The sequence below is a fragment of the Lycorma delicatula genome, chromosome 13 (genome assembly GCF_047948215.1).
Source record: "Lycorma delicatula isolate Av1 chromosome 13, ASM4794821v1, whole genome shotgun sequence".
NCBI lineage: Eukaryota > Metazoa > Arthropoda > Insecta > Hemiptera > Fulgoridae > Lycorma > Lycorma delicatula.
In genome coordinates, this window is record NC_134467.1 from 17511907 (window position 1) to 17531281 (window position 19375).

General features: G+C 33.5%; 1 pseudogene; it reads right to left on the reverse strand.

Moving 5' to 3' along the window:
• Positions 1-18967, reverse strand: part of LOC142334067 (chromobox protein homolog 1 pseudogene) — a 39281-nt pseudogene extending 20314 nt beyond the window's left edge.
• Between the last annotated feature and the right edge of the window lie 408 nt (positions 18968-19375).

Below are 19375 nucleotides of genomic sequence, written 5' to 3' on the forward strand. Positions count from 1 at the left end.
AAGGAAAAGGAAATATGCAGTAGGCATATTATTTGAGAATATTGAGAAAAGGCAGTCTTGCTTTGGAACCCAGATCGAACAGACGTCCTGGTGATCGCGAATTCGTTATTTCCCTGAGCCTCGGTCTATCGCAAGTTGTTTTAATATTATTTGAATTCTAAATTAAATTAATCTTATATTATAATTCGTGTACTACTGAGTTATTGATAAGTGATAATTATCATTTGTAATTATTTCATTGTACGAGTTATCTACTCATTTTTATTAATTGAACTTTATTATAATCTTATATATTCTCCACTTGTAATAATAAAAATGAGTGAAACACAAAACGTTGAATCCCTGACAAATCTCGTCGCCTCTCCGACATATATATATATATAACCTTTACTAAAATACACTGCATTGTAAAGTGGATATTCAAAAAGTCAAGTCCGTTTTCAAATTTCAAAAAATCAATAGAAAAAATAATACTTAAATGATAAAATAAAAATGTGCACACTTTCTTTTACATAATGCTGAAAAAGGTTTTGCAATTGTGTTACACTAAAAAATTTATCAAATAAGTTTCTGTTTAACTCCCATAAGAACGATCTGACCGTTTCATTCACTACTTAATTATCAAAACACATTCCTCTTCAATGTTGGTTTTAACTTTCCAAGTTGCTGAAAATTAGACCAGCCTGTAGTAAGCATGACTTTTCCCACTTATTTCAAAAGCAGGGATTCTGTAAGAAATGGGTACAATTATGTTGGAGAATGATAGGAAAGTTTGCCTGAACGCTTGTGCCCGATGAAGATTTTTAAATTTTCTAATATATACGGTTGTTCCTTACTCTAAAATCCAGTGAAAATAACAATTGCATGAGAAGTTATTGCTTTGTGATTATACATCACCTAAGTTATTGTGGATGAAACAACTTCCTGTATACGTCTCATCAGATATGGAAGATCAATCATTATCAAACATTTTATACCAATAAACAATCCTGATGTCAATGACAAAGTAGATACAGCAACAAACAAATTAATCTGAACAAAGGGAATTTTCATTCTGTGGCAAACTGCTTATTGTTTGGTGTTTCAGGTTATGTTGTTCAAATACAAACAGAATTAGTGGTTTTTGTGCTTTTACAATTCATTGTCAATTAGTTTTTGGTGACCTTGTGAGTTTCTGTTATAAGTTTGTTATTCGTTTCTAGTGAATACAATGGCTATAACCCCAACAAAAGTGGTAAAAAATTGTTATTCTGTCTCAACCCACACAAATGACTAAAAGAGAGATTGCCAGTGAGTGTAGTGTGCGGTTAGGTGCTGTAAATAAAATTGTGAAAAGGTTTAAGGGAACAGGTTCCGTCTCTCCAAACAAAAAGGAAAATAAGGGCAGAAAAAGAAAACCACGCCTATCGATTACTAATAAGAAAAAGCAAAATTAATCCAAAAATGTCAGCTGTTGACCTTATTAGGCACTTGAGAGTCAGTGGTACTAATGTTTCTGATATTACAGTTTGTAGAAGATTGTTGGCAGCGGGAAGAATTGCTCGAAAACCTAAGAAGAAGAAGTCACTGATGCAGGTTACGAAGACAAAGAGCTCAATGGGCAAAGGAACATATAAAATGGACTATTGAGATGTCGAAAAAAGTTTTTCAGACGAGACTCATTTCTTTGTCCAAGGGGAGAGAGTAGCCTACATTCGTAAGTCAGCAGATGAGAAGACTATTACGCCAGCACACCTGCAACAAGATCCCAAACACCAAGCCAAAAAGATGTTTTGGGAATGGTTTACACATGAAGGGCCAGGAGCACTTACGCCTGTGGATGGGGTAATAAAATCAGATCAATACATTAACATATGCCAAAGAAAAATAGTCCCACTTATGCAGAACCCAGAACTCGTTTTTCAACAGGACCTTGTACCACGTCACACGTCAAAGAAACCGAAAGAGTACTTCAAAAACCAAAACATTTAAGTGTTCTTATGGCCAGGGAACTCCCCTGACCTGAATCCCATTGAAAATCTACGGGCCATATTAAAAAGAAGACTTGGGAAAAAGAACTGTAGCACAAAAACTGCCCTTATTAGTTCAGCGATACAGGTTTGGTTTCTATATAAAGAAATCAAAAATCATTGTTCTAACTTAGTGGAATCAATGCAAAAGAGGAATAATAAGATAATAAAGAATAAAGAAGGCCACTAACTTTTAAATTTGAGTAAGTTTGACTATTAAACATTTTTTCTTTTAAAAATAACATGTTCGGATTAATTTGTTCGCCACTGTACATATGCACTTGTTTCATGTATTTTGTAAGATTGCTTATTTATATATTTTTTTGTTCATAAAAAGCTAATTGCAATATAATTCTTATCTTAAATATAAAGTAACAAGGCTGTACTTATATTTTATGTAATTGTTACTATTAGAGGAAGAAACATAATTGTCTGATGCAGAAAGTCATAATTTCCCCCCCACCAACTGGCTCTTAAAGCCAGCACTGAGCCTGTGGCAGATTTAAAACAGACATTTCTTTTTGAATATACCTTATAGCTTCTAAAAATACGTAGAAAATAAATTCTGCTATACTTTTAAAAGTTTAATTTAAATTCAGTAACTAAACAAAATTGAATTAATGAGAAAAAAATTAATGCCAGATTTCAATCTTTCTTACAATACATATTTTTAAATGATTAAAAATAAAAAATATATATAATAATAATAATCATAAAATTACCTATTATTATAGTCAATATAAAACTTACTGTCTAGTTATAAGTTTACTTGGATGTAAACTAACTTTGATAACACGTCTTATTAGTTTTCGTTTATTAAAACAGATGCTGAAAACAGACAAAAAAAAATTTGTTAAGTTTCACTAGTTAATTTAAAAAAAAAAAAAAAAACCATTCATAAATTAAAAAAAAAATTAATCTACACCCGAGCCATATCTGGAAAGTAAAATAGCTTCCTTCTGCCACCGCAACAGTGTTGCAATCGCAGCTGTGAACAAGCACGCCACATTCTCTTATTCATTGGCTTTCGATAGATGCCATTACAAGTCAGCGACATTTGTTAACAACTGACTAAATATTGTTTAAAATTGTCCGAATCATTCAAGAATCCCACAGATTACAAAATTAGGGCAGATATACGCAAGAAATGTAAAACCAGCTAATATTAAATGAAAAATTACTCAAGTTTATAATGAAAAAGCTCCAAGTGTTGGGAGATTAGAAAGTAAATGCAGCAGTTCCTTGGGGGGGGGGGGGGGCAGTAATAAGTATGATAACTAAGGGCACCCTTCCATCATCATGAATGATTTTTTATGAAAGTGAATGAAAAAAATAAAAGATTAAAATCAACAGTTTACAATTTCTTATTATATATAAAGTTCCCTGAAATTTCACAAAGAGTTTTGCATGAAATCATAATAAAAAATCTAGGTTATACAAACTCTGCTTTCATTATTGCTGAGAATATTGACAGAGGTTAACAAAACACCACGCGACTAGACTGCACAGTATTTTCTTACCAGATACAAAAATTATGGTGGCAATTTTTTGAGCCAAGCAGTGACTGGTGATGAGACTTGGGTCTCTCCGAAATAACAGATCAAAACCACCAGTTCAACATAAAAAAATCATATATGTACTATCTTCTGAATAAAAAAGAGGTTTTGTTGGTTGATTTTTTACCCAGGTCAAACTATAAATGTTTCACTTTATATAATACACTATTAAAAAAAACCATACAATCCAAAATGCTGTTGTGGGGTTTTGTTGCTTCACGACAATGCTTGTCCACATATTGCCAATGAAACTCATAATCTGATTGGAAAATTTGCCTGAGGTCAATTGAAGCACCCATCTTATAGTACCAATCTTGCACCAAATGACTATTATTTTTCTTCATTTCAAGCAGTCTCTTGTTGGACAATGCTATGATAATGATTCAGTCGTGAAAAATGCTGTACAACAGTGATTTATCTTACTGACAAGGTCTTTGAGGAAGGAATGAAAAAACTGATGACAAAAAGTGCTTTAATAATGGTTCTAAATTACGTAAAAAATAATTTAAGCCAAGCACTTCCATGTAATAATAAATTTGTTTTGGTGATGAAGTTATATGTAAAATTAAATTGCAATTTGATTATTTAAATAATTGTAATTAATGAATTTATTAAATATATACTCAAAAAATTACGGTGTTAATCAAGGTTGGCGAGCATAGGTTAAGTTTGGTTAAATTATATTTATAAAATAAATATTTATTTATTCCCCACGTCCGGAACACAACATCTACGTTCCACGTCCAGGGCGGCAACAGCTGTACTCAAGTACATTACATATAGCTGGCTAACGGGGTTCCGAGTGTTGTTTCTCGGATATGCTTTTTTCGGTCGATTTACATCTATAGGCCGAATTACAGGACTGGACTTTACGGCCACCTGCAGATACGACATTCTTAACGATTACGGAAATGGATTAATACCGCCTTTAGAGCTAGCGATGTGGCGGCCACGGTCAAAGTTATTTGCAGGTGTAACGGAGACCTTTCGTCGTCCACATGCCCCCCGCGGTGGCAAGCATGTAGTTAAGGTGCCCATGTTCGGAGCATGGAGCCCTGAAAGCTTCGGTGTATTTGGTTATTACGAAGGAAGAAGGTAATTTCTCGAGGGTGAGTTCTTTCCTCATCGCTCGAGAAATAAACAAATGTGCTGGAGGCCCTGTTAAAGAAATAAGAAAAACTTTCACGGGACTTCATGTAGAGACTGTTAATGATATACAGTCTCAGAAGATTCTAGGAATGAAGAAAATTGGAGAATTAGCTGTACGTGTTGATCCCCACGGCACGCTCAACACCTCAAGGGGTGTTGTGGTCTGTCGGGATCTTCTTAACTGTACGGAGCAGGAAATTGTAGAAGAATTAGCGCCGCAGGGAGTATTGGAATGTCGGAGGTTGAACATGAGAAGGAATGGCGAAGTCCTTCCTTCTGCATCCCATGTTCTTACATTTAACCGGCCTACTTTACCGGAGAAGATAAGAGCGGGCATACATCGGTTGGATGTGCGGGCATTTGTCCCGCAACCAATGCGATGTTTTAAATGCCAACGCTTTGGACACACCGCTGTTAGGTGTGAGAGGCCGCAAATATGCGTGTGCGGTGATGCAGTTCATGAAGGAGAGCCGTGTAAGGAGCCTCCTACCTGTATAAACTGCAGAGGACAGCATTCCTGTAGATCCAGGAACTGTCCTGTTTACAAAGACGAAGTAGCTGTGCAGGAAGTAAAAACCCTGCAAAAAGTCAGCTACTTTGAAGCAAAAAAGATCGTAAACGCCCGCAGACCTAGAGCAACAACAACATATGCTCAGGCTGCGGCTGCTGTTCCTGCTCCTGCTCCAGTTGCTGTTGATGAGAGTGTAATCATCAACAAACTCGCACCTACCTTGGCTGGCTTAATTGAGAGGATAATCGAAAACAAAATGAAGCCTCTCAGCACTAAAGAACCTGTTAAGCCAAGAATAATTGTACAGCCTCCTGAAGACACATCTGCAAAACAAAAAGTCGCTCCAACACAGAAGAAAACGGACACTAAACCTGATATCCAAGTCCGTCTTAGCGAGATTTTAGTTGAAGATAAGAAAGTGACAGCTACAGAGTCTGTTATGGTGGCTCCCAAGCCTCCTGTAACTGAAGTGGCCTCTAAGCCTCAGAGGCCACAAAAAATTTCACAGGGGGGACGAGTGTCCCCCCTTCCACTGGCAGTGACCGGTGCGCCCCCCGTGTCGGGGAGCGGCCAGGTTGCCGCCTCTCAATCGACGCCTGAAACCGGCGCCGATCCATGCCCGTCGTCGTCGGCGGCTTCGGTGGTCTCCGATTCGGAGACCGGAAGCTACACCAGCGACGATGTTCTCCGCGAACATGATGCCGTTCGCAATATGGAGAAGAAGAGAAAAAAAGGATGGCCGAAAGGAAAACCAAGGTCATAATTTAATTAAAAATTAGCGAGTCGATTGTACAATGGAACATCAATGGATGTTTGAAAAACATCCATTGATGAGCTCCAACGCTTGGTACATGACGTAGACCCGATTTGTATATGTCTGCAAGAAACGCATTTCCGCCGAAATGAAAATTTTAAATTAAAAGGATTCGATATATTTCGGCAAGATCAACCCCCAAATGTAAGAGTTAGAGGTGGAGTAGCTATATTAACATCGACTAGAGCTACCACCGAAGCGGTTGCTCTAAACACAAACCTACAAGCGGTCGCCGTTAGAATGAAGCGTCCGCTCCAGGTCACTGTCTGCAGCATATACTTGCCGTATTTTGATTGGAATAAGGATGACATAGCAAGACTAATTTCCGAGCTTCCACCACCTGTTTTACTGGTGGGTGACTTTAATGCTCATAATTCTCTTTGGGGATCAGATCGAGTAGATCCCCGTGGAAGAGAACTGGAAGGGTTCCTGATGAATTCAAAACTTATTATTTTAAACGACGGATCAGGAACCTTTTTCAATGCCAGAGATGGATCGACGTCCTGTATAGATCTTGCACTTATAAGCGGATCGATAGCACCGAGGTACAGCTTCCATGTCATAGACGATCTGCATGGAAGCGATCATTTCCCGGTGCAAATTGTAACTGATGTTACAAGAACAATATATCCCATCCCTAAAAGATGGTTATTTGAAAAGGCAGACTGGACGAGCTTCACAGCTAGAACGATACTCCCGGAAACAACTGGAGTTATCGGAGACGATGTCGATGCCATAACAAATGCAATAATTGAGTCGGCATAGAGATATATTCCCAAAACATCTGGGAAACTTACGAAAAAACCCGTTCCATGGTGGAACGATGAAATAAGTGAAGCTATAAAAAGAAAGAAAAGGGCGTATAACGCCTTTAAGAAGCGTTCTAGCATAGAAAATCTTGTTGCCTTTAAGAAATACAGGGCGTATGCAAAACGTCTTATGATAGACTCGAAAAAACGATCCTGGCAGCAGTACGTGTCATCCATCGACAAAACTACTACTGCATCAGATGTTTGGAGGAAAGTGAAGGCGATTTGTGGGCGTAATGATTTTGCTCCCATAACTAGCGTTCAAGATGAAGATGAAATAAAAGACACTCCATATGAAATTGCAGAGCTGTTATCCAATCACTTCGAAAAGGCCAGCAGAACGGCCAACTACGAGGAAGGTTTTCGAACCAAAAAAGAAGAACTCGAAGGTCTACTAAATTTTAGAACTGAGTATAATTACTCATATAATGTACCATTTAAAATGGAAGAATTCGCGAAAGCGTTGGAAAAAGCAGGTAACACAGCTGCTGGTCCGGATGAAATCCATTATAATATGATCAGGCAGCTGAATACCACTGCAAAACGCAGATTATTAGAACTTTATAATAAAATATGGCGGGATGGAACGTACCCGCAGCAGTGGAAAAAAGCTCATGTTGTTCCAGTACCAAAGAAAAATAAAAATTTAACAGACCCCAATAGCTATCGTCCTATTTCTTTGACGTGTGCCGTGGGAAAAATACTGGAAAAAATGATTAATAATCGACTCGTCTGGGTTTTGGAAAAAGAAAACCTGATATCACCGTATCAAGCAGGTTTTCGGCAATACCATTCTACCACTGATCAAATGATCAGCTTAGAGGACATTATATATAACAGCTTTATTAAAAGGAAACATTGTGTCGGAGTCTTCTTCGATCTTCAGAAGGCTTTTGATATGACCTGGCGTCATGGTATAATGCTCCAGATACATGAATGGGGCATTCGTGGCAATCTGCCTATACTGCTCAGCAACTACATGAATGACCGTACCTTCAAAGTTCGCGTCAACAATGAATATTCATGTGAAAGAATCTTGGAAAATGGCATACCGCAAGGTTCGCCGTTGAGCGGTACCTTGTTTACCATTGCCATTAATAAATTGATACTAGCCATTCCAGTAGAAATCAGCAAAAGCGTCTATGTTGATGATCTGGCAATTGGGTATGCCAGCAACAAGACTGCTATGGTGAGGTACAAATTGCAACGAGCGATCAATGCTCTAAATGAAGTTGCAAGGAATAACGGATTCCAATTTTCACCAGAGAAAACGTGCTGTGTACACTTTTGTAGGAAGAGTATTCCTCATCAAAGTCCTGCGTTGACAATTGATGATAATCCAATACAATAAAAAGACAGCGTAAGGTATTTAGGACTAGTATTGGATAAATCCCTTACACGGGGATTACATATACAGGACTTGAGTGATAGATGCAAAAGACCCCTAAACATTATAAAATGCTTATCGAATTTAAATTGGGGCTCAGACAAAGAGACATTATTGAGATTGTATAAAGCATTGGTTCAATCTAAACTAGACTACGGATGTATCGTATATTCATCCGCTAGAAAGTCGCACTTAAGAAAGTTATACGTAGTTCATAATAGCGGAATAAGATACGCAACAGGTGCTTTCCGCACAAGTCCGGCGGCTAGTCTGATGTCTGAAGCCGGAATAATGCCACTACATTATAGAAGAGAGATTCTCTTGTTAAGATATGCAGCAAATATATGGGCTTTCCCTGCTCATATAAATAATAAATTGTTTACGAATCATCCCATGGCTGCATTATACGAACGTCGTGCTACCTATTCCAGACCAGCCGGAATTAGGTACCACAAATTAAGAAGAAAATATGAAATTGCTATACCAGAGACTCTAGCAATTTCTACTAGAGAAATACCGCCATGGCTCTTGCCAGCGGTAAATACAAGTTTGGATCTCTCTCAAGGAGAAATAAAAAAGAAACCAGCAGTGATCATCCAGCAGGAATTTTTGGCAACAGTCAGTAATTACGAAGAACATATTAGAATTTATACTGACGGTTCTAAAACCGAACATGGTGTTGGATGCTCGATATATGTAGATGAAGAAGCCCACTTTTGGAGACTGCCAGATGTGGCCAGTGTCTACACGGCAGAACTCACTGCAATTCAGCAAGCTCTTCGCTACACTGAACACTATTGCGAAGAGAGAGTGCTAATATGTTCCGATTCATTAAGTGCACTCGTCGCAATTCCGAACAAGAACATTAAGGATGTCCTAATTGCAAACATCCTGTCCATTTTATACGTACTAAAACAACGAGGACAGCGATGCGTATTTGTATGGACTCCGGAGCATGCTGGTATTACAGGTAATGAAATCGCAGATGAAGCTGCCAGAAAGGCAACAGTCTGCGATGATTTGGATGCATTTCCTGTAACAGTGGCAGATGTTAAAAACCGTCTAACAAACATAGTAAAAAACAAGTGGAATGCTGAATGGAGGAGATTAAATACAAAATTAAACACAGTAAAGTCTTCTTCTTATAAGTGGAAAAGCGACTATAAGTTGACTCGCCGTGAACAAGTAGCGGTGACCAGACTTAGAATCGGTCATACGCGATTAACAAATTTATATTTGTTAACCGGCGAAGTGAGACCAATGTGCGGCGTTTGTAATAAAACACTGATTATCAAGCATCTTATAGAAGAGTGTACCATATATGAGGACCTCAGAAAGAGGTTCCGTTTTAGAAATAATATTACTGCTGATCTGGATAATGGAAATGAAGAAAATATAGTTGCATTTTTACACGCCAGTGGACTTCTTAAAAGTCTATAAAAATGAAAGTTTAAAGCTGTGACAAAAGAAACTCTAAGCGGTAGTTTATATATATATATATATATATATAAAGAAAAAATGGTATTGATAAGTTTAATTTTAATTTTAAATGTATGCATATATACATAAGGGAGTCTTGAAACGTGGCACGTATAGTGACGGGAGGTAGCCTGCTTATAAGAAGGATTCAACTGCCACGGCACCCTGGCGCGACTGATATACTGCTCAACGGCGGTTCTGGTCGCCCCGAGGGTGCTTAAACAAACTATAAATGAGACTCGTAGAAGAAAGATATGGTAGGATTAGTTTTAATTTTTAATTTTAATTTAATGGTCTTTTGGGAACCTATCTCAAATTTTAATATTGGCGCCCTTTACACCCCATAAGTGTTTGTGATTGTCCTTGTCTTTATGTCTTAAATGTTTTGTGTAGTTTGTGCTTTTAAATAAAATGTAAGGGCCCTTTACACCCTTACATATGACGATCCAGATGGTGATAGTAGTTTATTTTAAAGATTGTGACGAGGGCTAATGACCTTAGCAGTCGATGCCCATAAAAATTCAGAAAAAATATATATATATTTATTTATTTATGTTAAATTCTATATCGGCCCATTTTCCACCGAAATCCGATTGACTACTTTGTTTTTAAATAAAGCTGTAGCTGCGGTGGCGTTAATACGTAAGTACCCTTAAAAAACTATCTTAATAATAATAATAATAATATTTTTAAAATTATAAAAAACTATCATATAATGCACACATCAGTTTTAATTAGTATTAAGTAATAATTTTATAACTATTATATTTTTAAATAAACACGGCATATAAAGAAAATTGATTTACTAAATTTATAATAATGAAATTTTATTTACAGATAAAAAATCAACAAACGAACCAATCAATAAAACAACTAAGAAAATATAAAGGAAACTGGAATCATTTGACTGACACCCTAATAAATTCATATCTACGAATAAACAGGACTTAATTGATAAACAAAGGTTATGCTAAAAAAAGAAAAATACTACTGGACCTAATGTGTAAAACTTTACACTGAGAACTACAAATTTGAGAATTTTATTTAGACTAACTTTAGAAAACTGGCCTAAATGGTAGTAATCAGTGTATGTAAGCCATTATTTTGTGAAAACCAAATAATATATTGATTTATTTTCTTTTGTTAAATGATAGTAAAAATAAATAAAAGGAAATGTTTAACATCATTGTTGATTATTTAATATCTACAGGATTATTTTTAAAAAACTGGTAAGACTGTGTAACTTTCTTAACTTTTCACTTGACAGATTTTATTTCAGATTAATAAGGTTTTAAAATAGTAATGACAATTATGCGGTATTTAGGCTACAATATTGCAAAATGATGAAAAAAATTTGGGTTTGATTTAATCTTCCAGATCCAGGGATGTTTTTATGTTAAAAAAAAAAGGTATTAAAAGTAAATTAAAAAAAAAAAAAGATTTAAATTTTCAAAGAATTTGTAAATTGCTACTGCGCCTGGTCACGTTCATATACATATACGTATGAGTTTTTCATCCACAAATCTTAATTGATTTTGATGAAAGCTGGTAGGGTGATGTAAACCTTATCAGGAATAGAGCAGAGCACTATTGATTTTCAAGTGAATTGGTTCTCAGGAACTGAGTTAGACCTCCAAAAACAGGGTTTCAAACAACAATTTTAGTTTTTTTTGTTCCGGTGCACAATTTTTACAGACTTTGAGAAACCTGGTAGGATGATGCAAACCTAGTAGAAATATAACTCGACTGATTTTCAAATGAATCAGTTGAGAAGACCGTAGGTTTTTCTCCATTGGGGAGAAATAATTTTTACTAGTTTTAATTTTTGACTTCATATAATGCATAGAATATCAAGATTTAGAAAATGAAAGTATTTTATAAAACCATTTAAAATTCCAAAGTTTTAAGGCGATCTGGGGACAATAAAGTTTATCTCTTAACAGTTTTTACCTCGCATCTTGAATAAACTTAATTTTTTTTTTGAAAATATTTAAACCAAAGGAAAATAGATAGCAAAAAACAAATATTTCAATTTTAGGTAATGGGGATTGATTATCTTGAAAAACCCGGTTTTTTTTTTATTATTTATATATGCTTTGTAAGTAACAAATCTGCTTTAATGAAGTTTTCTCTAAAATGCCTCTGAAGAAAATTTTTTGCAATAACCCAACCCCCCTTGATGAATTTAGAAAAAAATTAACATTATCAATGCCACATAAAGAAATATATAAAGCAAATTTGAAGAAAATCAGTTCGGTCAATCCTGAGGTATAAGGCCAAAAAAAAGTGTCACACATACATATATGCATATTTTTTTTTTGTCTAAATGAACTTTTTACATCCTAAAATGTAAAGATTTGCAAAAAAAACCAATACCTTATTTTTTATATAATTACATACTTCTCCCTTTAATACAGCTGTTCTAACAAAAGTAAAAAAGGAATGAAAAATTTATAAATTTGATAGTAGATTTAAATTCAAGGACAATACAATTGGTTACTCCAAACTAACAAATATGTAACTTCCATTAATCATAAGGAAACTATTTCTAATACGGAGCTCAGCAGATCCTGTACTAGAGTACTGATTGTAAAACTATTTAGAGTATTCCACAAATTTCATTTATTTTTTTTTACAATATGAACTAAAATTTCATGAACCATAAAGAAAAGTAAAATATTTGCTATTTACTGGTTAATAATGAAAATGTTTGTCATGCAAGCATATATTACTTTTACAACCATAGTATTTTCTCAAAGAATCTGAAAAGGGCAGTTTAGACATGAATACAATTTTTTTAATCCCATAAAATAATAAATCAGTTGACCAACAGCCATTACATTTTAATGTAACAAAGTTTGTCACATTTCTATTTTTTACATAATGATAGAATTCATAAACATATTGAATAATGTTAGTGCCTAAAAAAACTGCCTATGATACCCAAAATTTAAACAATTAAAAAGATTAACCAGGCTTTAACGATCGTAGCAACAGAGGTTATACAAATTAAATAGTGTAACTGTTCCAAATGGCTAAACTTCAGTCAGGAAAGATCAAATACCAGTAGGCCAACCAAAATTAAAATACCATTAATGACACACACAGTTTGGGGTATTTCTGAGTAATTACATGATCAACCTCAATTTTTTCCATATTTTAATATACCGTGAGTAGATATGCTTAGGATCAGAAAAACACAAGATTTAAATGTTAGAAAGTAGGTTTGGACAGCGAGTGACCTGTGCAAGGTTAAAGTTCACACTGCATGATCAGTAATGAAATCAATCAATTTTGTTAAGTTATAGAAACCGGTTCAGATGCTAATTTGTTCTGTGGAAAGAGGTTACAGTTATGGATAAATTATCAAGGTATGGCAATATTTAATACCATATTGTAGGATGCTTGAAATCTATGTTGACAGGAATATAAACACTACAGAGAAACAAAACCACATGTTCTGTGTTATGTCATGTATACGATGGAGAATGACCATGCAAAGCTTACAAACCTTAATGAATTTGCAAAGAATGCCATCAGTCATCTTCAATAGTTGACTCCAAGTCAGACTCTCATAACTATTAAATTAAGGTTAGTTTATGGTTCATTCCTCTCTCTCCCTACAAAACTTTTATTTCATGATGATATAAAAGGAGCTTAATAAACCTTATGAAGAATGCCTTCAATCATTTTCAAGGGCTTACTCTGACAACTATTAAGTTTAGTTTATGGTATATTCCTTACCTACAAAGCTCCTTAACCTAACCTCTCTCCAAGAACAGATTGCCATAACCCACAAAACTGACTGCAAATTGGCTACAGTACTGATATTACGGCTTGTAACTTTGACCTTGTATGGGCCACCTGCTATCCAAACCTCTTTTCAGACATTTAATTCGTTTTCTTGATCCTAACATATCTATGGTATACTGAAGTATTAAAAAAACAAAAAAAAAACTGAAGATAATCCCTTGCTCACAATTACCCAGTTTGATAATAGAAAATCGTCCATTGACCATACAAGAAATTATAAATGGCACTGGAATTGGTTTTAATTCCATAAACCCAATTTCAACCAACTACTTAGATATACACAAAATGGCAGCAAAATTTGTACAAAGCCTTTCACTTGAATATTAAAATATTCTTTTTGATGTTATATGGAATATCCTGTAATACACCGGCAGTATTGCTAAAATATTTAAAAACGTAACTTATGATGAATTTTAGGTGTATGGTAACATTCCGGAAACAAGAATTCAGTTGTTACAATCACCTCTAAAACTAAAGAAAGCAAGACATGCGAGAGGCAAGGTGAAAATGATACAGCTTGTTTCACAACTGCAGCTTTGTGCATCATAAATACAGACACATCAAAAAGAACAAACTGTCAAATGTACAGTACTACCATTAAGTTTTGTAATCTTTATGATATAGTTTAGTGCAGGACAGCAGACCTGCACAGGTATCATATAAGCAGCAGTTATATCACAACAATGTACCCAATCCATTTATCTGATCTAATCCAGGTTTCTTGGTCATGCAATTCCTTATTTTACGCAGTCCTTGTGATTTTTTTTTGGTTTTCCCCAACCTGCATTTAAACAGCTCCAATTTGGCAGCCAGAAGGATATGTCCAATAATGGAAGTGCTTCTGGATTAACACGGTTAGTCACAAAGGAACTTTGAAAAATAGTAAAATTGGAACCACCGTGTATGCTATTTTTTCTTCTTCACATATTATTGTCAAATAATTTTTCAGTGGTGCTAATATAATTGAATTTTAAATTACTAACAAATGACAAATTTTCACAAAATTATATTAATCCACTAAAATTTACTTGAGTAGCATTATAGCAATTTTTTATTACTATATTAATACTCCTTTTTTCAACGTAATAAAGGTATGCAGTAAAGTAATTCTTTCATAGTAATCTAAACATTAATATTTATAAATGTTTTAAAAATTATGTGAAAATTGTTAGTAGTATTTCCTCTCTCTTTTTTCCGTTTACCCACCGGAAACTCCCGTTTTGTTTTTTATTTAACTGTTAATCACGTTTAAGGAATTATGCGAGTTTAGGCCCGCACAATTATTCAAACATAATCTCAAATCTTCAAATAGATATACATTAATAAATGAACGTACTGAAGAGCCGTGTAACGCACCCATACTAAAATAACAAAAACCATTACAGTCGATGTACAGGCCAGCAATTTATTATTCTTCACTTATACACCGCCGGTAAAGTCTCGTGCACTAAATCTAAGAAATCAGACAATTTTGGTACATTTAATAATTAGAATAACTCTGATTAGAAATATAAAATGTCTATACGAAGTTAATAAATATAATAAACCAAATTAAAAACATAAAATCGGAACAAGAAGTAGTTCAGCCTCTTGCCGCCAAAAATTAGGTGGATTACGAATGCTACACATATATATAACCGAGAACAGATTAGTCTTACTGTCAATAGACTTAAGATTAATCACAAAATAATTTAATATATTTTTCGATTATTGAAATCAATAAAATGAACTAGATTATAACAATTTGGTTTTCAAGTAACTTTTAACTGATGACATAACCTACATATTTTTACACCTCGAAAAGAAACGTACGTCAATAGATAAATTTAGAAATAGTTCAAATCAATAAAAGTAATGTGTACAACTCTCTTAAAATAAAATAAATCACACATACCAAGTTAACATTAAAAACCAAGGTAAAAGTATGTATAAATAGTGGAACTTACTTAATTAAAAGTTCATTAAATACCAGGACGAATAACTTTCACCCTAACTGATATCACTTAGATTAAAATAGAATCTATTAAACAAATGTATTCTAAACTTAACACAAATATAACACCCACGTTTGCTAAATTACTACTACAAATGATAGAACGTGCTTGCATCAACATGGACGCTAACGTTTGGAAGGTATTACTGATTGCGCGGACTCTAGCTACCAACGCCATCAACATCATCATCTAAATCTTGCACCTAATCAATTGCTTCAAATAAAACGCGTCTGCGTTTTCAAAAGCACGTAATTTTATTTAAGTATCAAAATATAAATTAAAAAAAAAAAACTCTTGGGCAGAACTGCCCAAAAAGACCTACTTTTTATTAAAAGTTCAGTTTTAATATATATATATTTTTTTTTGTTTAATATTGCTGACAACAGATACCGCAAAACAAAGAATTGTCAACGTTGCCAATTTGCATTATAATCAACCGAGCTTTAAACTTACTCGCTCAAATTTTTTTGACCTTTTAAATTGAGCGAAACTCAAGAACGATTAAACCAGTCTTCAACAAATTTTCACCTACACAACTTCAAATACCAGCACATCTAGATTTCAATGAAATGTATCAATTAGTCTAGTTTTGAAGATTTTCGAACCACAAATTTTATACATAAACCTTTTAATAAATAAGGAAACTCCAATTTAAGTGAATGGTATTTTCGTATTCCTCATATCTCAAAACTAAATTCATTTTCAGCCCTATTCCCATCACGCAACCTTTTCTTCTAAAATTCAGTAAAAAAAATTTATCGAAATCTTGTATCTTACTTTTTCGTGTCCGAGTGATGAGACATTAAAACCTTTGCGACCAGTATTGTGATACCAAAACACCAGAAGCATTTATTTGACACAGATCTTCTAGTGTGCATTTGGTTGGGCAGAGGGTGCACTTTAGGAGATGTTCAGAGTCCCTGAATCTCACTGCACTCACAGTTCAGGTCGTTAGGCTCTATTTGACGCCATCTAGCGCAGTTAACTCTGGCTGGTGCAACTCCAGTTCAAAGTCGGTTTAAAGTCACCCACGTTTGCCAGTCCAGATCATATCCTGGAGGGGGACCTTTTTGGGAACCATGGAGGGGGCTCGGTAGATGTAGAATTCTAAAATCCCGTTCTCTATTTCAGTCTCGGAGGGGGTGGTTGCTCCATCTGGTACATTGTATATCGTGTATCGAAAGATTGTCTGAACCGTTCAATGTACTCGGCTTCAGCTCGACATATTCCAGGTTCCTCCATACCCGCCGCTCGGTGCAACTTTTCAATAGGTTGGGTTTCATACATCCCGTTATTAAACTACAGGTCTCGCTCAGCGCTATATCAACCCTTTTGGTGTGTATTGATCTGTTCCACACAGGATATGCATATTCGCCTGTTGAATAGCACAAAGCTTTAGCTGTCGTCGACAGGACAGTTGGCTTAGCACCCCGTTTACTGCTTCGGAGTTTCGGAAACTCCGAAATCTTGTTATAACTATAATAGCAAAAACTTCCCAAAAATTTTATTTTTGCGTTTTAATTTAACTGCACATTCGTTCCAGTTTTTCGGAGTTCGATCGCCTCTGCTAAAAAAAATCTGATGTGGACAACACATGACCTTCTTGTATACCTATTAAATTGCATATACACATTTTTTTTAAAATGAAAAGTACGTAAACTTTATTTCATTAATAACGTCTGATATTTTTTCATATTGTTATTATTAATTTATTATTTATCGTATTTTTTTTTTTTAAATCAGAGATTAATAATTATTAATAAATCAACATATTTAAATTAAAAAAAAGTTAAAAAAAAAAGGAGATGAAGTCTAATTTGAACCGATATGCCTTCACAAATATATCATTAATTAAAATTTTATTTGGCTGTAACTCTGGAACCAATGAAAATAAGTACCACTTATGATATATCGATGAGGGCTTATTACTGCAGTTAAGAAAAGTCCAAAATCCAAATATTTTGTGCTTTTATGGACACTTTTGGTTCAGTCGATTGCAATGAAAAGGGGAGGTGCATAACTAGATATTACAACAGTCCTAAATCCAAAATTTCAACATTCTATTACCAATTGTTTTTGAGTTATGCAAGATGTATACGTACATACAGATGTCACATCGAAACTAGTCAAAATAGATTCAGGGATGGTCAAAATGGATATTTCTGTTGAAATCTGAAAACCAAAATTATTTGCGATCGCAATACTTCCTTTACTGCATACAAGGAAGTAAAAATTAAAGAATTTAAACAGCTCTTAATAGAGGTACATTACGATAATATGCCTACTACATCTGAGTAGTTTCTACATTTTGGAAGATATCTGGGGATTTTTAGTTTTTTTTTTTTAACATAACAAGCGGTCATAAAAATTATTTTAAAACTATAGATTTTGAAATGACAAACCGAATTAAATGTAATAAATACAATTTTTTTCTGAAGAGATATAATTCTTAGTTGGTCTTTCAATTATCTTTAATAACTACAAAAACAATTTTTTTTTATTAACAAAAAATGTATATTTAAAAAAATTGTAATAAGTTACAAGTTTGAATGATTTATTTGTATAAATTAAAGTTCCACTTACGTACGATTTAAAAATATATTTTCAAGTACTTTCGTAATTGCTACTCCAGCAGGGATTTCTTATAATATATTAATTCAAAATTCATATGTCATAATATGTATAATTATATTTAAATTAAAATTGTTACATTCATAATAATCAGTCGTCAAGAAATAAAAAATAATTTATACGTCAATAATGTCATGTCCGTAAGATGTTTATGACTGTTATGGTATGTAACAATAGTATAGTTATATAATAGTCGTAACCATCTTAACAGACATGATGTTAGAGTCTTATTGTCATATAAATTATTTTTTATTTCTTGACGAACGACTATTATGAATGTAACAATTTTAATTTAAAGTAATAATACATGTTATACTAATTATACATATTGTGACATATGAATTTTGAATTAACATCTAATAAGAAATCCCTGATGATGAAGTAGCAACTACGAAAGTACTTGGAAATATATTTTAAAATTGTTGGTAAGTGGAACTTTAATTTATATAATTGTATTAATACCAATGGTGCTAAATGAAAACATTATATATATATATATACACACATACACACACAAAATACCTTGACTTTCACCATATTAAAAATCAATGATACTTATATATCTAGATTAATTTTATAAAACACGGCCCATTGGTATATATATATATATATATTGTATAAAAAAATTATAAATATAAACTATAATAATTTTGAATTAGTCATATATATTTTTATGAATTGTGTGATATATTTGATCATAACTGTAATAAATTAATGAATACTTACTTTGAACAGGAAATTTAAAAATCTAATAAATATAAAATATAAAACACAATAATAATTTAATTAATAAAATAATAATCAGGTATGTAAGAAATTTGAAGCAGATGTGGTCAATAATAATATTGCATTTAATGATAATGAAATAAGCATAATTAAACATGCTTATAAATTTAATCTACCAATTTTAAATAAAAATAAAATTATCAAAAACACCATTTAGACCTGGATAAAAATATATTTAAAATTGATAATCTAAATAATAAAATAAAATTAAGAAATCAGTTTGTTTACATTATTGATAATATTAAAAATAATAATAATTTAAATCATAACTATAAGCACACAAAAAAAATTACCATATATGTAAAAATATATAAAACAAATTAAAAGAAAATAATTCATTTACAGTCAAATCTGACAAAACTAATACTCTTGTTATAATTTTTTTCTTTTTTTTTGTGTTTGGGGGCGAAAAATGTCAGTGTTATCATCGCCAGGAA